Genomic DNA, 21928 nt, shown 5'->3' with positions numbered 1-21928 from the left:
AAATGCACCATTTAGTTCTCAATTGCTTTAAACACTCCCCACAAGTTTTTTTAATCATGATTAGTCAGTATTAAAATTGTACATTGGTATTAACCATGCATGACAATACTGCAGTAGATTTACTTTAGAGTAACTATTAAGCTACTTATTTCATTCTAGTGTGACTAGTGCAATACTTTGATTTTACCTACTTTATAGTAACCAGTAAGCTACTAATGTAGCTTATTCTGTAATTATTAGCTACTAATGTAGATTTTATTCTATAGTAACTGGTAAGCTACTAATGAGAATCATTATCTGCCTCTTAAGATTTATTTCAACAGCTATGCATAGTTTTACTTCAGATCACGGCACCCACCAGAGTCCATTTAGAGAAACCTTTCAGTGCTTACAATTAATGTTTAGTCATACTTGCATGCTAATAAATACCTCAACTCAAGATTTACTCAAAACCAATAAACTAAAAACAGTAACAGGAATTAAGAAGAAACTAAACTCGCAATAACCCAGCTTAAACTTAACTCAGATTAGTTATTACCAATTGTTACTGGTGGAGAAAACGTTCAAATTTACATAAGCATCATTTAGAACAGTTTATTGAAAACTAACTATTACACAGGATAACCATCGAATAAGTAGAGCTTAATGATAAAGCCATCAAGGCCAGGCTCCATCAAGGCCAGGCTCCATCAGGCCAGGCTCCATCAGGCCAGGCTCCATCAAGGCCAGGCTCCATCAAGGCCAGGCTCCATCAAGGCCAGGCTCCATCAAGGCCAGGCTCCATCAAGGCCAGGCTCCATCAAGGCCAGGCTCCATCAAGGCCAGGCTCCATCAAGGCCAGGCTCCATCAAGGCCAGGCTCCATCAAGGCCAGGCTCCATCAAGGCCAGGCTCCATCAAGGCCAGGCTCCATCAAGGCCAGGCTCATCTTTGGAAGCTCTTGTGAGGGGTAAAATCAACAAGCGAGTTAACCCAAGTAGAGTAGAGCTTTCATTGCCTTAAACAGATCTCAGAAAGCCTATTCTGTAAACAGAAAAAAAAACTGCTTTAAAAAATGCAAGAGCATCACTCAAAGTTACAGATCGTAGTAAAATGTTAACTGATGAAATTAAGCTTTCACTTTTTTTTTGCCGTGCTGATATCTTTTTACCATACTAAAACTTAAAGCCTCTTAGTAGAGGCTATCAGAAAAATGTCAGCTTTCAAACAAGTGGTCGGACAGTTTGGAATACTCAGTAAATGAACATTAACTAGTGTTGCATTATTGGCAATTATCTAGTCAAGTTAAACTTGAAATTTTAGAACCATGAACGAAGTTAAAGCTATAATTACTTTACATAATGCTCCAAACAATGACCTAATCAGCAAAATCCCTTAAGTATCAAATTTCAAAGCTATGAAATTCCACATTTGTCCTGAAAAAACCCAACGTACTTATAGCTCTAGCTCTAAATTCAATTAGTAAAGTTAAACTAACCTCACGCAAACTTAGTTCTCTTACTGTTTAAAGTTAAGAAAATTATATTACATTTTAAAGTTCCAAAAACTCAGTTAAGTTAATTTAAATCATATTTAACTTACATCAAAAACTAAAAAACCTGAAGAACTTAAAAGTTACAGTTCAGCAGTTACGTTGCTTTAAAACCCTAGAAAAACTAACTCCTAGCATCTAACACTCTTGCTCTTAACACCTGAAAGAAAAAATTTAGTAGTTAACCTCCCGTGCACTTACCTATTGGTCTTATGACCAATAGGCAAGGCCATTGGAGGCTCCTCCACCCCTGCAGGGGCACCGCCCCTATAGGGGTGGAGGTAAAAAAATGTTAAGAAACTAAAGTTACTCACCTCAAAGTTTTAGTAAACCAACCTTGAAGAATTTTAATTTTTCCAGTCATAAGGATATAGTATTTCTCCACCAAAGTGTCCTGTATCTCGGGAGAAATAATCCCGGCTCCTCAAGTTCAGATTCACTAGTACCTGAAAGTAATTTAAAAGTGATTAGAATGGTATGGCCGAATAAAAGTCAGTGAGAAAATTAAGTATAATTTAACAATAAACACTTTACACTAATGTCACTTGGCATAGAGTTTTACCAAAGATTTTAATACTAACCTTCACGGGTCACTGCGAATTTCCATTACTTTGTAAACTGGCACGATCCACAATGCTGCATTAGGGACAAATTCTCCTGGACTTACCTGATCCTGAAAAGATTCAATTTTTAGTAAAGAAATTTGAGGAGCCCTGACCAACTAAATACATTAAGCACATCTTCAGTGACCACAATGATATAACGCAAGTTAACTGGAATAGGTATTTAATATAAAGATTCAAAAAACTATCAACTCTTCCCAAAAATTAAGAAGGGTTTGACAATCTGCGAAGAGAAAAAGGTGGACACTTCTGAATGACAGTTGAAACTAACAATTTGGCCGTATTATGGGAAAGCAGTAAAGTACTTAAATATCAAAGGCATACCTGTTAAACACTTAAAAATTACATAAATATAAAGTTTTAACTGGTTGACTAACAAATATAAAGCTCAATTGACTAACGGCCCAGTACACCACACTGCACACCACTGCTAACGCCCAGGCTCACTGACTCAGGCCCAGGCACACCACTTAGTTCTTAAGGAAAATCTATAGCCCTCACACCATTTAGAAAAACCACTAAAGTAACTAAGGCCCAAACCACTAACATAAGGCACAGAAATCCAAACTAACCTTTAGAAAAAGCCGATTATAATAAAACCTCGTATTTCTAAAGTCCTAATCGAAACTGTGTATAAACGTAATCCAAACTAACCTTCAGCCGAGCCGTACAGATGACATTACGGTACGGTACGATACATTACAGTTTCTCAAACGTACGTACACAACTTTAATACAAACGAAGAACTACTTCTCTAACGCCAACATACAAATGTCTACGAACCGTCCAAGTCCTCAGTCAAAGAGAACAACGAAAACTTGAGCTACGTCAACTTTGAAGCGCTGAGTAAACTTTCGTATGGCGTGGTTTCACTGAAGCAAGGATCACTCAAGAGAGTCAAACAAACAAGGATCATTGAGAAGTGACACAACAAGCGTCTTCTGTTTTCACCTGTATACAACTAAATGGACTGTTGACGTTTTATTTTATCGTCGGATATTTAATTACTTCTTTTAATACCTCTCAGTTCTTCGATAAAAATTAAAATAAAGGAGAATATGACTTAATTACGAAACAAATGAAAAAAAAAAAATCGGCGCATAGCAGTTATGAAAACGTTAACAAAAATTTTATTTAAAGCTTTTTACAGAACTAAATATACAAATGAATGGGACAGCTCTTAAGTCATTCTTCGGTCTCTTTATTCTTTTTTCCTTGTAGCAGGCTTCTTATCGGGTCCCTATTTACCGAAGGAACTCTATAGGACTCGAAGATTCATTGACATAATCATACGTTAGCAGAGGCATTCGAGGAATCGTATGGGGTTCTCCATATTAATGGACAAATCCGCACTATTATAACACTCAGAAAATAAGCCTTTCGTTTTTTTTTTGCTGGAAAGACTTTTGTTTTCAATCCTTCCTGATATCAAGTGGGAGTTTACTGTACAATCTCTTGGCAGCAGATTTGAAGGCTCTAAAACCAACATTCAAAGTGCATCTTGGTTCAGGTTGCCTAATTTGATACCATCTGTAGCTAGTTTTGTGTTGATTCATTACTTAACTTAAAAAGTATTTAAGGCTGTGTCTTACCCAGAGCGTCTAAATTCCATTAATGACAGAAGTAAACGGTGCTTCAAAGCATCCATTTTCACTACCATTTAATGAAAAAGGCCTCTAAAAATTGCTTTGCAGAAGGTTAAATATTGCATTCTAATATAATAGCGTGTTGAAAAAAGAAATGTCGAGAATAATGCGATAGATAATAAAGAAGATACTGAGGTATATGGCCTTTCATGCAAACGAGTTGATATATAAGTGATAAACTGGGGAAAATGGGGGTTCTTCAAAAACTGAATATATCTCTGCGTACACATTAGGAAATCAAAATTCCAGTACATTTTCATTCATTGAATAAGGACTTTGCCGCAGACGTTCAAAACATCATTAGGTCAATAGAGTTGTCACAACAGAAATGTCCAAAGGGTACTTCAAGTGGTTTTCAATTCACTTCACGGAACATTGTCAGACAACGTTAACTTAGCTAAACGTCACGTACTCATTAATAAAGAATTTTAGTGAAAGGGAACAATTCAGAATGTTGTTTATACCGTGCCATATTTTATTTAATAACGTCTTATGTTTCCTCCATCGCACTAGATTTGTCCTCCGCAAACCATTTCCGTTTGCATACCATACCCTGGTTTATATATGTATATAGTATATATACATACATATATACATACATATATTTTTATATATAATTGTTATGATTAAATTTGCTAGAAAGAGCTTACGCAAAACTTCCTTGGTAGTATGTAGGCTCTAGGCATAGACTGTAAGACTAAGTACCTGAACATTATCATCAGAAAATTCGAGAAGCAGGAACGGAAATGAATAAATGATAGAGACTTCTGGACAGCTGAACTGGAATGTAAGGGAACAAAGGTTCCCCAATAATTATCTTGAATTTTGTAAGAAGAAAATTTAGAACATAATAGTTACTTGTGTTGAAACGCCGAATCGGATAAATACTACACTACATACAAATAATAGACTAACGAGATTTAATAATGTAAACTACGATGGTATTATGATTATTAAAATGACAAAGAAACCAAATTGTGCAACGGATCCGATGACAAATCTGAACTTATTGGGGTGGAAAATTTTCCATGATTGATATAATAGTGATAGTTATAAATGTCATTATCTCTGAATGCAAGTTTCCTATAGCTGAGAAAGTGACTGTTGTTAAACCAACAACTTGATCACAAAATTGAACTTCATGCAAGCCTCTTTCGAATTTATCTTTTACGTCCAACATGTTAGAATATGTAATTCTTGAACAGTTAATTAGCCACCAGGAGAGGGTAAATGCTTTACTGGATAGTCAGTCGGCTTATAGACGCTCATATCCTACAGAAACCGCTGTATGTTCTGTAGTAAATGACCCATTAAAAACGATAGAGCAAATGTGGTATTTGGCGCTGCTCGTCCTCAGCGCTGTTTTTCATACAGTTATTCACGAACCTCTTTCAAATGATTTACGATTACTGGTATTACTAAAGATGATTTTGAATATTTGAGAAGCTACCTGTGAGACAGAAAATACTGTGTAGAAATTGGGAACTCCCCTTATGAAACATTAAGAAGAGGAGCACCTCAAGGAAATGTATTAGGTCCAATTTCATTTTGTATTATGAAACATGCTTCAGGGACGTAGGGGTCAAGTTCAAGCTATTTGCAGATGACATTCAATGTTGTTTTACAAAAACAATATTAACGATACAAACGAGAAAATAAATGATGTCATCACCAGTGTAATTAATTGATGACATTTATGCAGTTGAAATTAAATGAAAATAAAACCGAGTTCATGTTTGTAGGAAGGAAAAATAAAATAAACTTTGGTGATTTTCGGCTTAGTATAAATAGAAATATAGTTTCGGTCGACGAAGTACGTGACTTAGGTGTGCTACTCGACCGTAATTTGTCTTTTAGTACTAAATAAAAAATGTTGTAAGGGTTACTGTTATAAATATTGCCTTTGGTAAAAATATATTGATAAGTGTTCTATAAAAAAACTTTTCGATGCAGCCAAGTACTAAATACTAAATGCTAAATATAGCGGCAAGGCTAAAAAAGTGTGTTGTACCGAGCAGCAGGATTCCGCTTGTATGGTTTGAGTTGCGCTAGCTCCCTATCAAAGCCAAAATAATATTTAAAATATGTAAAATTTAAATGTAATTTAAAATTTAAATTTTAAATTTAAATTTTAATTGAAATTAAATTTAAAATTAACATTTAAAATAAAATTTAAAATTTAAAAAATTTAAAACAAAAAATTTAAAAACTTGCACCATATAAAGCAGCCAACTGATTGAATCATCATAAGAATAGCTACCGATGGTTTCAAGTTATTGGAGTTAAATACAACTCGAATAGGCTTTAGCAACTTTAAATCTGCCATTCCAAGATTATACTCGTACAATAAGCTCCCACTTGATATCAGGAATATTGAAGATATCAAGTCGTTCAGGAAAAATTAAAGACTCCTTTTTTCTGAGTGCTATGAGGTTGTGGCTTTGGCAATTAATATGGAGTACGCCGTTCAGCAAAGGAAAAATCTTAAAATGTGTCTGAATTATTATGTATATGTTACAGTCAACATCCGTAATCAGTCATTAGGCGTAATGACTGAAATTTCAGTCATCACGCGCAATGCACTTAGGGGACATTTGATCCCCCAGGAGATAAACCCGAAACAGTGAGTCACCTACACTGTTTTGCCGGGTTTAGTACTAGTCCCTGGGGGGGTCAAAACACGGCTTGTTTAAACTAGCTCCTGGGGTCACATTACGCGTGATGACTGAAATTTCAGTCATTACAATTTTTAACGACTGATTACTGACTGTAACATTTTTAGGTTTCGCAGAGCTCTTTCGTTGGAGTGGGACCTTAGGCGGAAACAGTCAACAATAATTTTATTTTTTTACTGCGTGACAATACGTAATACACCGAAGAATGTTCGTTCTCTTGTTCAGTAAATAACCAGTAAAAGTTTTCCATTATGATACACAGAGACCAATTTTATTAAGAACCGAGAAGTCCTAAAACGAAGAATCAGTGAATTAGCGTGAACGCATCAAGGACGCCGTACTCTTCCGCATAAATAGTCCCAGTTTCAAGACAGGTGAATCCGTGGTCCTTGATGGTGACGCCAACAGCAACGGGTTCTCGGGCTTCTCGGCAAGCAAATCCTCTAGTTAGGTTTCGACGCTGGGAAAGTAAAGTAGTATAGTGTTATCCTGATCGTTTTTTGCTCGGTTCTTCGAGCAGCAGAAAATTATTCTGATAGGTTGATCTTGTGTTTGGTAGTTTGCAGGTTAGTTTGGGTGTACGTTTAGTTATGACTCGCCCAAGCTCGGTAGAGGTTAAGTTCCATTACGCCCATGTTTAGTACTTTTGTCAACATTGATTTTCTTGGTTTTTATAGTCTTTTTCCATTAGCGCAAGATTTCTTGGGTATGGTTACTGGACGTAATAGCTTGTTAAAACAGGCTTAGTTTCTTGAACAAAATTTAAGTTTTACTTGGTTTTAAATTAGGTTAAATTCATTTTAGGAAGTGTTTTCCTTAAAATTTTGTGCAGAAGGTAATTATAAACATATTGCAATATCTGGAGTATATTTCAAATGTCAAGTATATTTACTTCTGCACTAATATCTTGAGACTCAGATCTGATGGTCCTTTAAGTTTAGTATTTAATTTACAATGTACTTGGAAATGAAGTATCTGTTGAAAGCTTGTTCTTTCATGGAAGCCTTCCTTTTTTTTAAAGCTTTATATTTACCATTATCTTTACAAGATTTTATTAGATTTAAACTTTAAAGCAAATCCATATCCTGCTAAAATTCTAATTTTAAACTTTCCAGATTTGTGACGTAATATATCATGAAGCAAACTACGCTTGAGAAATAGGTAAAAAATCTCCAACCAAAAAGTTTCTCCAACTACTTAAGAATGGACTTCTGTTTGGCTTAATAATAACTAGGTGAAGTATAGGGTTTTGTGATGGTTTTCCAAATTTTTTGTTTACCCTCCACCCCTACAGGGGAGGTGCCCCTGTAGGGGTGGAGGCCCCTCTCATGCCCCTGCCGGTGGGCGGGCATGGGAGGTTTAACTAATAAATTTTCCCTTTCAGGTGATAAGTGCATCAGTCTAGCTACTTCTATTATTAACGCACCTTGACTTTAGATTTGAGTTTTAGAGTAACGTAAAGTTTATATTGGTCGCTTAAGAATTACTCTAGATTTTTGCTGTTATCAATGAAGACCTTTTAAAACTTTTCAAATATTTCATAATGGTAATAGTTAACGTAACGTAATCTAAATATTCGTAATAGTTAACGTAATCTAAATATTTCGTGATACTTGGTTAATATTTATCCTTTAAGATCCCAATTTCCAAACTCAACCACTTTTAACTTTGCACCAGTAGGTCAAAGGTGATTTAACTTTTGGTGTCTTAAGCAAAAAGCTTGAGATTTAATGTTTTTCAGTTTAGAATCTTAAATTTTGCTATACTTTAGCGAAACTCATGCTAATCTTACAATGAACCGGCCTATATTTCCCCTCTTCGTAAAATAGACAGAAACTGTTTATAAGTCCGCGATTGATGCTAGAACGTGATATACTTAACCTTGGCTCTTGACTTTGTAGTTTTGCTCGGCGGCTCTAAACGTCTAAGTTTTCTTTGGTTAATTGTTAGTGCTTTTTGGTTCCCCCCGTTTTTTGGTTTGCTAGCTTTTGATTTTTTTAATGCTTTGGTCAAAGTGGTTGGTTGGTCTGTGTAGAAGCAAATTGGATCTATAGTAATATTTTGTTTATTCAAAATAAAAATTTATTTTACTGGTCATAATTGTTAGTGTATTTGTAATAGTTACAACCAAAATTTCTGCCGTAGTTTTTGTTTTACAGGCTGTCGATTAGAGTGGTTGGGAACCTGCTCTAGAATTCCGGTGTTCGTTGCTCTATCAACACATTTTAATGAGGTGAGACGTGAGCCAGGCGTTACTGATGCCACTGCACCTGTGCCAGAAGTTGTCCTGCTTTTTAATTAAAAGGTGTAATTAGTTAACTGATTTTCTTCAATAAAGATCACTTTAAAATATGAACGTCCTTACCTTCACTAATAGAAACACTTAGGTTTTCTTGTCATAAATTCCGGATGAATTATGTGAAGAACTTAAGCAGTTTACCTTGACCGGGTGGAGTGTAAAATCCAGTTTTAAAATACCGGTTTGAATTTGCTTAATGAAACAATAGTAAAACCTGATGTTCATTCAGTTGGTAATATTATTTATGGAAAGTTGTGGTGCTTTACTTTTGAAGACCTTGAAATTATTATGGTTTTTGTTCAGTTGGTAATATTTAAGGAAATTGTTATGGTGCTTTAATCTTGAATACCTGAAATTACTATGGTTTTTGTTCAATGACAGTGTTTTGACTGGTGAAACTTTTGGTAAATTACATAATCAAATGACTCGATTCTTCGAGAATCTCAAACTGAGTTATAGAATGAAATCCTGAAAACCCGAAAGTAGTAAATAGTCTAACCGGGGGCACTTTACAAGGCACTCGAGAAACTCTTAATATCAAGCAACCTTCACCTAACTTAGTCTACATGGGACTAGATCCGCAGTCTGAACAATATATGGCAATACACTTCCATACGGAGAATAATTCGGATTTACCTGGAAGCTATTTTAAAAGTAGTTTTATGCTTGGCAATATGTCTTATTAATGATAGCGGCTACAATGTCCAGCTAAACTAGATGGAAGTAATGAGTTTTCAAATTTTTAAACCAGTTAAATAGGAAAGTGAAACTGGGGTTTTCGTCTTTACTAGGCTCCTACTTGAGCACCCCGCTGATAGGAGGGCTTCACCTTTCTTAGGGCATTATAACTCAAATATTGGTTTACATTCCTGGTTATTTTTCATGAGCCTGTATGACAAATCTGACAAATAAACCTACAGTTTGATACAGTAGTACTTGAGATTGATAAAATGTAACGGAATGAGCACGAATGTTTGAACTTTTTTCCACTTAAAAATTTAGAAGTATAAGTAAAAACCGTGGACTGGTCTGGTCTTCAAACTGGTAAGAAATATCATTACCGAATTATCATGGTTTACGAAAATATGCGTTAAGTTTTTTCAGAAGTACAATTTCGTGAACCGATAACTGCTATGACTGATGGGTATGTAGCTCATTCCAGTTAAACTGAATTTGTCAGTTGTGAATGTCATATTTTTGCAATAGCAGACCCATTTATACATTCCTTAATCCTTAACAGTGAAATTATTTGTTTTTGTCTTTCATTTTTATTTTTGCAATAGACTTTTATACATTCCTTAATCCTTAAAAGTGAAATTTTGATCAAATGTTTGTTTTTGAGTAAAGGTGGTCATTTCAGTTATAGAGTAATAACGATTTCCGTAGATAACAAACGTTTATCTTTTTAAACGGATTGGAAGGTTTGACAAATGAAACGTTAAGTGCACGGTTGACTTAACATCCATCGTGTCATAACATCACTGGAATTTTTAGGGCTACGTTATTTACGACTGTTGTTAAATAACGGCAAAAATTATTCCCGAACCTTCTGAACGCTGACCCGGCGCTAAGGCAGATCTCACGCTATTCCATGATAAAGAACCTTAAGGAATATGAGTGCATGCTTGCGTTTGATCTGTTTTGATACAGTAATTGCCAGTTACCTTTATAATTTTTTCTTTACTCAGCTATATTATTGAAAAGGATAAGCTTACAGCCTTCACTAACTTAACGAAGATGTCTTTGATGCAATAAGAATATAAGAACAGTAACGTTAACGTCTAGCTAAGACTGAACAGTCCTCTTAATAACGGCGATGAACGGGCAGTTTTCCCATTCCTTCATTTTTAATTCTGTAGAAATGCACTGACATTTCTTTATATATTATGGCTGTATACTGGGTTAAAGAAAGGAAGATAAGAAAAGGTTTTGATAATCTAGAGTGCTTTTGATATGACAGCGTATTTTTAGCTTATAATTTATTACCTTAATAGCATAGTCTTTATGCTCTTTATAGCTTTTACACCAATAACGATAGCACAAAGTTCATTAACATGTCAAAAAAAAATGTTCAAACGTTTAAGTGGCCAACAATGATAAAATCGTTTGTACTGTTACCGTAACACCGTCAGATACCCGATTGGTGAGGGGATTAGCCAAATCTACGCAGCAGAGGACAGGTAGTGAAAATACCTAAAAAGTGCTACACCCACTTCCTTGTCATGTCAAGCTACTTTAATCAATCTTTATTATTCCAAACATTTTGTCGAGCTACTTAAATCAAGATTTATTGTTCCAAACATTTTGTTAGGAAATAAGCTGAGGTGATTGGAATAAAAAATGAAATGACCAATTATGATTTTTATGAAAATATCATGTATATTCAGTGGTCCATTTGGGAAATAAATTATTTTTAATGAAAACCACTTTTTGGGATCCAATACAATACTAAAACGAGCAAGTTATTTAGGTAATTTCGTAGTACTCAATTTCAGTTCCCTTTTTTTTTCTCTTTCATTCTAGTACTGTACAACCATTATTCCTGTAAATCTTTAATTTTATGTGCTGTTAGGTTTCATGTATCTTTTGTAATTTAATTCTTGTTCAGTAGTTCCAGAATGATCTTTCTCATCTGGCGATATCCAAGTCACAGAATAATGCTGGCAGTAGGTTTGCTTTAAATGTCATTAAAATCCCGGAAAGATTTTGTAATACCTAGAGAACAGGAACCCAAACGAACCTTAATTAGCAAGCAACTTGAAAGGAAGATGAAATTAACTGCCGCCGTCAGCGTCATGGAATACCTTTCGGTGTTAATTAAGAGCCAAGTCGATAACTGGCTAATTTATCCTCCAATGAAAATATCTTTCGCCCTAGTGGCCAAACAAGGCTTAAAAGCCACTGGGGAATAAAGCCACCTAGTGATGTAAATTAAGAACCTAACTATAATGAGTTCAAATTAACATAAAAGATATTCAGAAGGTTCTATAATCAAATGCGCACAATCAGCGCTGTAACGTTAAAACTAAACGAACACTCGAATAACAATATTTTTTAAAATGGAAATCATGCGAAAATATGTACAACAAAGAGATAAGGAAAGACAAAATGACTGTTTTGTCCAAAATTCGTACATAGTTATTTTGAATGCAGCTGGGAAAGATGACTCAGTGTAACAATGAACGAAACGTAACATTATTCATCAAAAAATTTAAATAAAAAATGTGACCTTTCTATAGCCGGACACAGTAGAAATATCTGTAAGACAAATAGGAATTGATAACCAACGAAATCGTATTTTCGTTTAATGACAACGTTATTAAAGTTGTTTTTATTAAATTTTTAGTATTATAAGATATTGGCATAATAAAACTTAACTTTCAGCCTCTAAATTTTCATTAATAAGTTCATATTTTACCATGTGAAATCTACTCAGTAAGACGAGAGTTTAAAATAAATGTAGTTTTCAATATGTCATACACATGTTTGCATGTAGTTGTAAGGCTATGGAGTGGCTAGTTAAAAACCTAACTATATTATATTTCCAGAATTTTATATTTATATTTATATTTGGCTGTTTTGTATCACAGAATGAAAAAATGTTACTCGCTTTTTCATTTCAATACCCAGAGTCAAATCTAATTCTTTGAAGTGTCGGTATTCCGAAAATTACTGTTGTTTGCCGCAGCTCACGTCTGTTAATGCGATTTTTCTTTTTTTTTTACTTCCCAGGTATGGATTTATCAGGCAGCAGCCATGGCCCAGGCCACTGACGTAAGCCAAAACTGATAGAACTCATCAAGTCGGGACAGCAAGTTCAGATTCACCCTCAGGGGAATTTTCCTTCCTATAATTTTTCTGCATGATTCTATTTTGCCCCAACCGTATTCAGTTGGTAAGATTTGGGTTTGTTATGTTCACGTCATTTTTAAGCTCCATACATTCTCTGAGTTGAGCTTTTCATAAAGAGAAGTTTTTCATTCACAATTTCATCACAATGCCACACCGTCTTATGTCATCTCATCAAGTCCTTGAATATTCCCAGTCTTCATATATATATATATATATATATATATATATATATATATATATATATATATATATATATATATATATATATATATATATATATATATATATATGTATGTATATATATATATATATGTGTGTGTATGTTTCAAATCAGAAATAAATATACGAATATCAAGTTTGTGCAGTATAAGTATGACTGTTTTCTTTCGATATATGAAATCGATTGATGTTTTTTCAGCAAACAACAGGCATGTCAATCCAGACTAATCAAGCAAAGTAACAGTGACTTAGCCCGATGAGCCAATAATTACAACATAGTCATATTAATTGTACATAGCCGTATCAAATGCTAATAACCCTAATCTAAGGTCAAGGACACGATTATATAAATGTCACACATCCAGAAACTTTCTTCACTAGACATAGGCTAAAGGGGTAAAAGCTGTTTCAAAACAGAATGTTGTTACACTCTGTGAAAAGTGGGTGGCCACTCCAGAACTTCAATTTTAAGATGACCCTATAGCCAGTCCTTCACGACCTGGCTCTTGTGGACAGGACCCTAGTCACGAACCAACTTAAGGAACGCTGGTTAAGATTCCGACATAGAGGCCATCAATCTTAACAAGCTTGCCTGGACCATGTGCCTACACTCACTCAGAATATGATACTGCGAATCTGCCACTTACAGTTCGGCGACGGAGTTACTCCTCCAGATTAGGGCGTGTGAGGCCACCGCTGAGTGGAACATCATCTCGTCAGTCAAGATGACATTTCTCCAGTTATTGTCGTCATGCAAAAAGTGCTCCAGAGCAAACATCAGACGACATTCCTAGGTGTGTGGGAGCCATCCTTTGTATGATGGGGTATGGCAGTAAATCCCGGCGCTGTTGGGTCTGAGTCTCGAGGTCAAGAGGTGGGAGTTGAACCGATGATCTCCTGGGATGCGCCTCAGCAGCTGCCATAATCAGGGCATCTGTCCTGGGCATGATTACAAGTGGTTTCCCACCTCGAGGCTGTTTTCACCGAGCCCTCCTCCTTCTCCTCCTCCCCCTCCTCCTCCTCCCATCGGCGGATCCGCTTTCTGATCCCTTTGGTCCTCCTCCCCATTCGAAGACTTTTATTCGGCACTGTTGTCCCACAACTCTAAAACTCGGTGATTCTGCCTCGTTAAGCATTATTTGACGTGGTCTAAGAAAGGCCATGATTTATGGAGCGCACCCTTCTGGCGTAGCTGTTATGTCCGAGTAATATGTTTCATCAAATAGAAGTCTTGATGCATAGATGTATGCTGGACATGTCAACACATCATTACATCAAATATCTAAATATTAGGATAAAACCTTTGATAAAGGTATCCATTTTCTGTCAATTTTAAAAGATTTTGCATTAATTTAGCTTCATTTTTCCTTCAAGGGACGGTGGTGTGCATAGTTTCTGATCATGATAAAAAGTGTACACACTATCAACCCTTGAAGGAAAAATAGTATGGTATGACTGTTCGGTAGAATCCCCTGCAACTCTGAAGCATTAATAAATGAACTATGCGCAACTTCGTCACACTAAAAAAAAAAAAAACATATAAATACTCAAATACATTAATGAAAAAAATCTGATACGGTAACTTAGATACACTCTCAATAAGAGAATTAAGTTGTTATAGCCATTCGATCTTTTAAATGCATAAAAAAATGCTAATCAATGATCGACCAACAATGACACTAATCAACATCTTACCGCATAGCACTAATTGCTATGATAACAGTAAAAAAAAAGCTGATTAATGGTAAAGAATGCTGTTAATTTGACGCTTCCTCTACTGCTGTCGATGATCGGAAGCGTTTTGACAACTGATTCTGCGCTTGAGTGACGAAGTCACTAACATTCGATGGTAAATAGTTAGGTTTTGAATAAGTCGCGGCATTTGTTCATGTCAAATTTCCACGGCCTAATACCGGTGTGGGAAGCGCAATCCTCGGAAACTTTAGCATAGGCCCATTTGTCCATTTAAAAACTACGAACATAATTACAACATTGCTTGTGAATTACGTTTCCATAGCCAAGGTATTCTACATTAACAATACTTATTGCTAGACGGGTAAAAGATAAATCAGTTAATAATGCATTTTTGTTAGCTGCGACCTCGCACAGTCAATGAAACTGCCAAACAATACTAAAACGAGCGATCGTCATTTGTCTCCCCCTTACCTAATAACTCATTCCCTCTTCCTCAGTCTCCTTCCCGAATGTTTTATTTTTTCTTTCTTTTTGTCTCGTTATTTCGACTTTTTTCCTCTGCTTCTCTCTTATTTTTTATCTTTCTTATGAAATTAAGTATCTGAATCTCTCCTATTGTGTGTAAATATCTAAAAAAATGACAGATTACTGTAATTTACGTGTGCAGAAACTGGCATTCCTTAGCTCCCATCACCCACCTTCACTATGAATGTAGGACTAATTGTGCAATAAAACTAAATATAATAAATCTATGTTTACATAGAATGCACCAGACAAGTTTGCGGTTACTACCTCAGTAACGTGAGTCAGTGGTTCTCAGATTTTTAGGTGTCGTTGCCACCACCAGTGGTGTGATAGATCACCATTATTACCCCTCCCCACCCCTCTTTAGTTGCATGAAGTTATAAAGGAAAGAAAAATATTGGAATGCTTAATTTCTAATGCATTTTATATGTAAGAAATTAATTTTACTTCTCCTCAAGTCTTAAGAAATAAAGAATTTAGATTTTAGACAGTGTTCCTTTAGCAAAAAATTAAAATTAAAGCATTGTCCCTGTTATTACAAATTGGAATTAAAGTGCCTCGTTATCCCAGAAACGGCTCCATTGCCCCTACGGGGGTAATGACCCCCAGTTTAAGAACCACTGACGCAAGTGAACCGACGGTTTGGGCCACTTTTTAGTTTTCTGCAAAAGAACACTTGAGATGGCTGTTTCTCTGTCCGTCAGCACTTTTTCTGTCCGCCCTCAGATCTTAAAAACTGCAGAGGCTAGAGGGCTGGAAATTGGTATGTTGATCATCCACCCTCCAATCATCAAACATACCAAATTACAGCCCTCAAGCCTCAGCAGTTTTTTATTTTTATTTAAGGTAAAAGTTAGCCATGATCGTGCGTCTGGCACCGCTATAGATGCCAACAACACGGGCGAACCACCGGGCCGTGGCTGAAAGTTTCACGGGCCGCGGCTGAGAGCTTCATGGGCCATGGCTGAGAGTTTCATAGAACACCCCTGCAAGCGTTGTTGCAGTTCGCTGACTCTGTCTTTCCTGACTTCTTTCTGTCCTTCACCTGAATTAAGGAGGAGGGTCTGTTGCCATCGAGGGGTTCCAGGTTTTCAACAGTTTTGATTCTGTCTTCCCCAGGGCGATGAAAAATCACAGGCTCTGTACCGTGATCAGTTACTGTTGCCGTGTTGGGTCTGCGGTGGGAGGCTGAAACCAACATTCTGTGGAAGTTTGAATTTCAGGTCAATGGCCCCTTTGGTGTGCTTGTTGCATGTGAATGGGTTTTATCTACTGAAATAATAATAATAATAATAATAATAATAATAATAATAATAATAATAATAATAATAATAATAATAATAATAATATTAATAATAATTATAATAATAATAATATAATTTGTTGTAGGTAAAATGAAATCAATATCAATGGGTTACATGTGACCTTTAATGTGAAAGAATAAAAATGCATGTGTGTAAAATTAGAGACTTACTATCAAGTACATGCACACATACACAAACACACACATATAATATGTATATATGTATATGTATATGTATATATACACACATATATATAATATATATATAGCCTATATATATATTTGTATATATATAATGTGTATATATAGATATACTATATATATATATATATATATATATATATATATATATATATATATATATATATATATATATAATATGTATGTTTACATACAAATGTATTAAGTGAATAAACATACTTACAAAAATATATATATATATATATATATATATATATATATATATATATATATATATATATATATATATATATATATATATATATATATATATATATATATATATGTGTGTGTGTGTGTGTGTGTGTTTACATACATAGGAACTGAATTCTAACAGTGCACTAGTGAAACACCAAACAGAAATGTCAAAATGATTCATGTGTGTGTTTATTCTCAGTGAAGAGTTCCAAAGCATGGCTTACAGGTCAAAAATGAAGGACTGGCTATGCCATTTTTCTCATCAGAGCTGCAGTTAAACAACTGTTCTTTGCAGTTCGTTAGAGAACAGCAGACTGCGTGCTAAGATAATGTTCGGAAGGAGAAAACCTTATTTCTTTATTTGAGTTAAATAAAACCTTATTTCATTAGTTAAAACCCTATTTCATTATTTGAGTTCCTAAGTTTTGGTTTTTATATTCATATTTTATTTCCCCGCAGGGTGGGTAAATGCCGTCAGTGCACCTCACGGGGTCCACTGTAGGCATTACTAAAGGTTCTTTGCAGCGTCCCTTCGATCCCTAGCTGCAACCCCTTTCATTCCTTTTACTGTACCTCCGTTCATATTATCTTCCTAACATCTTGCTATCCACCCTCTCCTAACAATTATTTCCTACTCTCAAATTCCCGTCCAGCGCTGAGTGACCTCAAAGGTCCCAGCGCTTGGCCTCTGGCCTAAACTCGATATTCCATTCTATATTTTATTTTGCGTAAGAAACCTCACTGGAACCATTTGCTTTTTATATCACAAGCATCCTAATTAGGTATGTTCAACCGCTCGGCGTAACGTGTAAGTTCCATATTTCTGGTAATCAGTGTGACGAGAGAGAGCGAGAGAGAGAGACAGAGAGAGAGAGACGGCGTAACGTGTAAGTTCCATATTTCTGGTAATCAGTGTGACGAGAGAGAGAGAGAGAGAGAGACGGCGTAACGTGTAAGTTCCATACTTCTATTAATCAGTGTGAGAGAGAGAGAGAGAGAGAGAGAGAGAGAGAGAGAGAGAGAGAGAGAGAGAAGGGTGACCGGAGTGGGGTGATTCATAAAAGATCAACGTGGAAAGAGACACTTGTCCGGAAGATTCCGTAAGCTCGTAATATATGGCCTCATTTACCCGCCAGGTTAACGTTAAACCTCTTATATGGATCAGGGAGAAGCGTCCATCACGTGAGTACAGTGGCGTCAATTACTGCGTCGCGAAAGATAGAATGTGATTTTTCGGTGCGAATTTTTTTATTCTCTCCAATCTTAAGACGGAAATAAGATGAAAGTAAAGAGAAACAAAGAAAACTGTTGGTACACAGAAAGTAAAATCCAGTTTTCACGTTTTCCTGACCGCATTTGTTTATGCCTTTAGACTAACTGGAGGTAAACACCTTCATTTTATTTACATGTAGACGTTTGTTTGAGTTTCACTTCGGTTACCTTACTTCGAGGCCTGTAAGTTGATCCTTCTCATCGAGAATGTTTGTAGCTCGAGGAATAACTAAAATTTATCCTTCGAGCTGTAACAATTATTATTTATTGTTGAAAGAACATGTTTTTTTTTCTCTCTCTCTCTCTCTCTCTCTCTCTCTCTCTCTCTCTCTCTCTCTCTCTATATATATATATATATATATATATATATATGTGTGTGTGTGTGTATGTATGCATATATATATATATATATATGTATATATATATGTATATATATACATATATTTATACATATGTATATATATATCCACACATACATTTCCTTCTCTGTGAGATAAAATCTTATCCGCAAGTTAGCAATCTAATTTGTAACTTTGGAGAGAAACTTAGTAGTGAAGTGATGATTGGAAGAAAACGAATTAGTAGTTACTATTGTAGAAGTTTTAAGCATCAAAAACGGAAGTTTTAAATCAATCTCTGGTAGCGGAAGTTTTACATCAATCTCTGTAGACGGAAGTTTTAAGCATCAATTCTCAGTTACTACGGAAGTTTAAGCATCAATCTCTGGTAGTTACTACGGAAGTTTTAAGCATCAGTCTCTGGTAGTTACTACGGAAGTTTTAAGCATCAGTCTCTGGTAGTTACTACGGAAGTTTTAAGCATCAGTCTCTGTAGTTACTAGTTTTACATCAATCTCTGGAAGTTTTAAGCATCAATCTCTGGTAGTAAGTTTTAAGCATCAATCTCTGGTAGTTACTATGGAGTTTAAGCATCAATCATCATTCTCTGAAGTTTTAAGCATCAATCTCTGGTAGTTACTACGGAAGTTTTAAGCATCAATCTCTGGTAGTTACTACGGAAGTTTTAAGCATCAATCTCTGGTAGTTACTGGAAGTTTTAAGCATCAATCTCTGGTAGTTTTTAAGTTTTAAGCATCAATCTCTGTAGTACGGAAGTTTTAGCATCAGTCTCTGGTAGTTACTACGGAAGTTTTAAGCATCAATCTCCGGTAGTTTAAGCATCAATCTCTGGTACTTACTATGGAAGTTTTAAGCATCAATCTCTGGTAGTTACTAGTTTTGCATCAATCTCTGGTAGTTTTAAGCATCAATCTCGGTACTTACTGGTAGTTTTAAGCATCAATCTCTGGTAGTTACTATGGAAGTTTTAAGCATCAGTCTCTGGTAGTTACTACGGAAGTTTTAAGCATTAACTCCCTGAAATCATTCGTTTATTCTAGATGCTTGGTGAAGCTTAAGTTATTAAGCTTCACCAAGAGATATTAACAGATATTAACTAATGGAGAGAGAGAGAGAGAGAGAGAGAGAGAGAGAGAGAGAGAGAGAGAGAGAGAGAGAGAGAGAGAGAGAGAGAGCATAGGCACCTCCAAACAAAACCATAAATCACTCTCGTCATATGAAACATTAACTGTGCCAGTACAGAAAGCTCTGTTGATTCGTCATCCCCTTTGTTACTCCCTCAAGCCATGATATATTCACAGCAGTGGTAACCTTATGTAATGGCAGAGGCTGACTATATGCCACTTCTAGTCCCCCAAGTCACGTTTTGATATATGTCCGAAGATAGCAACCCCCCCCCCAAGCCCCCTTACACGTAAACACGCCGGTTTGCCTAAATACATAAACATCAACCAAATAATAACTCTCGTGAAGGGATAATAATCGCTAGGAAATGGACAGTAAGGCGAAATAATTAAGACCATTCACAGGTAATCATTATTTCAGCTGATGAATGGGGTCAATGGCACTTGATTCGTTGGCAAAGACACTTCATAAAGTGTTCCTTTGCGTGCTGTAATCAGTCTGATCCATATGTGATGCTAGTTGACTTTTCCTTTTCTTTTTGTCTTCCGGGATTAAGCTCAAAGGTTCGTTTTCTTCAAACTCGTCAATTCACTCGTGAATTCAATAAGCGCACCAAGCATGCTTTTCCTACCGCGTTCATATTTTATAATTTTGTTTTGAATATTATTTATACAAAAATTCATCCAGCAAGGTCACCATTCGATGCTTCCAGCTCCTCTCAATCATTTTTGAAAATATAAAGGTACAATGGAAGGTACGGTATTATTCTGCTTCAGTGAATTATGATTTAAAACTCTAATGACCGGGTGAAATGGAATGCTGCACTTGTGTTTTGTTCTTGAGAACAACTCAACGTGATTTATTCTAATGTAAATTTGTTAGCAAAAGATATCACAGCTTCAGAGACGTTTACTCAACAACGTCACAGTTAAATGGCAGAATTTCTTGAATGTTTCTTTTCTTTCAGAAGAGTTTTTCAGTGCCTTTTCCTTGACTAAATACAAGACGATGCAGTTGACTAAGAAAAACTCATAAGTAATATCCGGTTCACCAATGTCTCATTCTGCCACATGGCTTTTGTTTATTTATGCGATGAGTGGCCTTAAAAAGGAAATGATTGTAATTCGAGGAAATTTACTGCTATAGTCATTTGCTGTGGCTGTTTTTCATGATCTTGATTTGTATTCAGTTATTTAAGTGAATCTTTAATGTTTTCTTAAATTCAGAATCAGAATAATCTAAAGAAAGGGTTGCTAGGCATATTTTTAGTGTTGACGCCAAAGTATGTTTAAACATCAGTCAATCATATTCGTAATGCTTATTGTCTTTCGTTAGTTTGTTAACATTATAGCAGATGGCTTCCTTCATAACGTGGCCAGGTTATTAAGTCTTTGGCTGACATTCGTTTTTGTTTATTATTTTCATATCTGTTCCTAGCAGTGATGTCGGAGGCCTAAATTTACTATATAAAGTATCTGATTTAATACGTGATCCATAATACGTTTCACAGAGCATATGCCTTATTTCACAACAGAATGAACGTTAGATGTCTGTTACTAAAGAATGACATCTTCCTAACGAGATTTGACAATAAAAAAACTCACTGCCTCTGTCACTTTACTCAAGGGGTCTATTTACAATTCTGTATTCATCCCAGACGCATCGTGTAATGCTTCTTCTACAGACCCAAGAACTGAATTTATGATAATGATCTAATCGATTTTTGGTGAAATAAAATCATAAATGGATTTTCAGTGTTCCGTTCAATTGAATCTATTTCCCGGGTAGAAGTTGGTCATTTCATTTAAGAATTCGTTCCACTGACCCATAAATTTTAGATTAGTGAATGAAACGCCTCTTCTAATGCCAGTTTACTGTGCAGCATCCTTTCCATGCTGATTTATTGGTAATTTCCTTACAATTATATTTGCCATGGTTTTGGTGTTTATATCAGTTACCCGTAGATCAACAGTGATTTGGTAACTTGATGTTTTAGAGGCGGTGAACGTAAGATCACTGGTCAGGGTCAATATTCGTATTCCTCCATAGAGGGGTAGTGCCTTCAGCGCACCTCACGGGGTGCACTGTTGGCATTATAAGGTTCTTTGCAGCGTCCCTTCGGCCCCCAGCTGCAACCCCTTTCATTCCTTTTACTGTCCCTGCATTCCCATTCCCTCTCTCTTCCTTCTTGCTATCCTTAACCCTCTCCTAACAATTGTTTCATAGTGCGACTGCGAGGTTTCCTTCCTGATACGCCTTTCAAACCTTTCTACTGTCAGTTTCCCTTTCAGCACTGAATGACCTCATAGGTCCCAGCGCTTGGGCTTTGGCTTAAATTCTATATTCCTTTCTATTCCAATGTTCATA

The 21928-nt window shown here is 35.7% G+C and overlaps 1 long non-coding RNA gene across 1 annotated transcript; it reads right to left on the bottom strand.

The window, feature by feature from the left end:
• Window positions 1–504: 504 nt before the first annotated feature.
• On the bottom strand, window positions 505–2972 carry LOC136848913 (uncharacterized). The gene is made up of 4 exons (XR_010856174.1): window positions 2808–2972; window positions 2112–2203; window positions 1845–1976; window positions 505–1022 (listed from the first exon to the last, which is right to left on the bottom strand). It is a non-coding gene; the product is annotated as an uncharacterized lncRNA (long non-coding RNA).
• Window positions 2973–21928: the final 18956 nt, after the last annotated feature.

The sequence above is a fragment of the Macrobrachium rosenbergii genome, chromosome 20 (assembly GCF_040412425.1).
Source record: "Macrobrachium rosenbergii isolate ZJJX-2024 chromosome 20, ASM4041242v1, whole genome shotgun sequence".
In the NCBI taxonomy this organism is placed as follows: domain Eukaryota; kingdom Metazoa; phylum Arthropoda; class Malacostraca; order Decapoda; family Palaemonidae; genus Macrobrachium; species Macrobrachium rosenbergii.
Note: the sequence above shows the minus strand (reverse complement) of the source record. Positions and strands in the feature narration are given on the sequence as shown.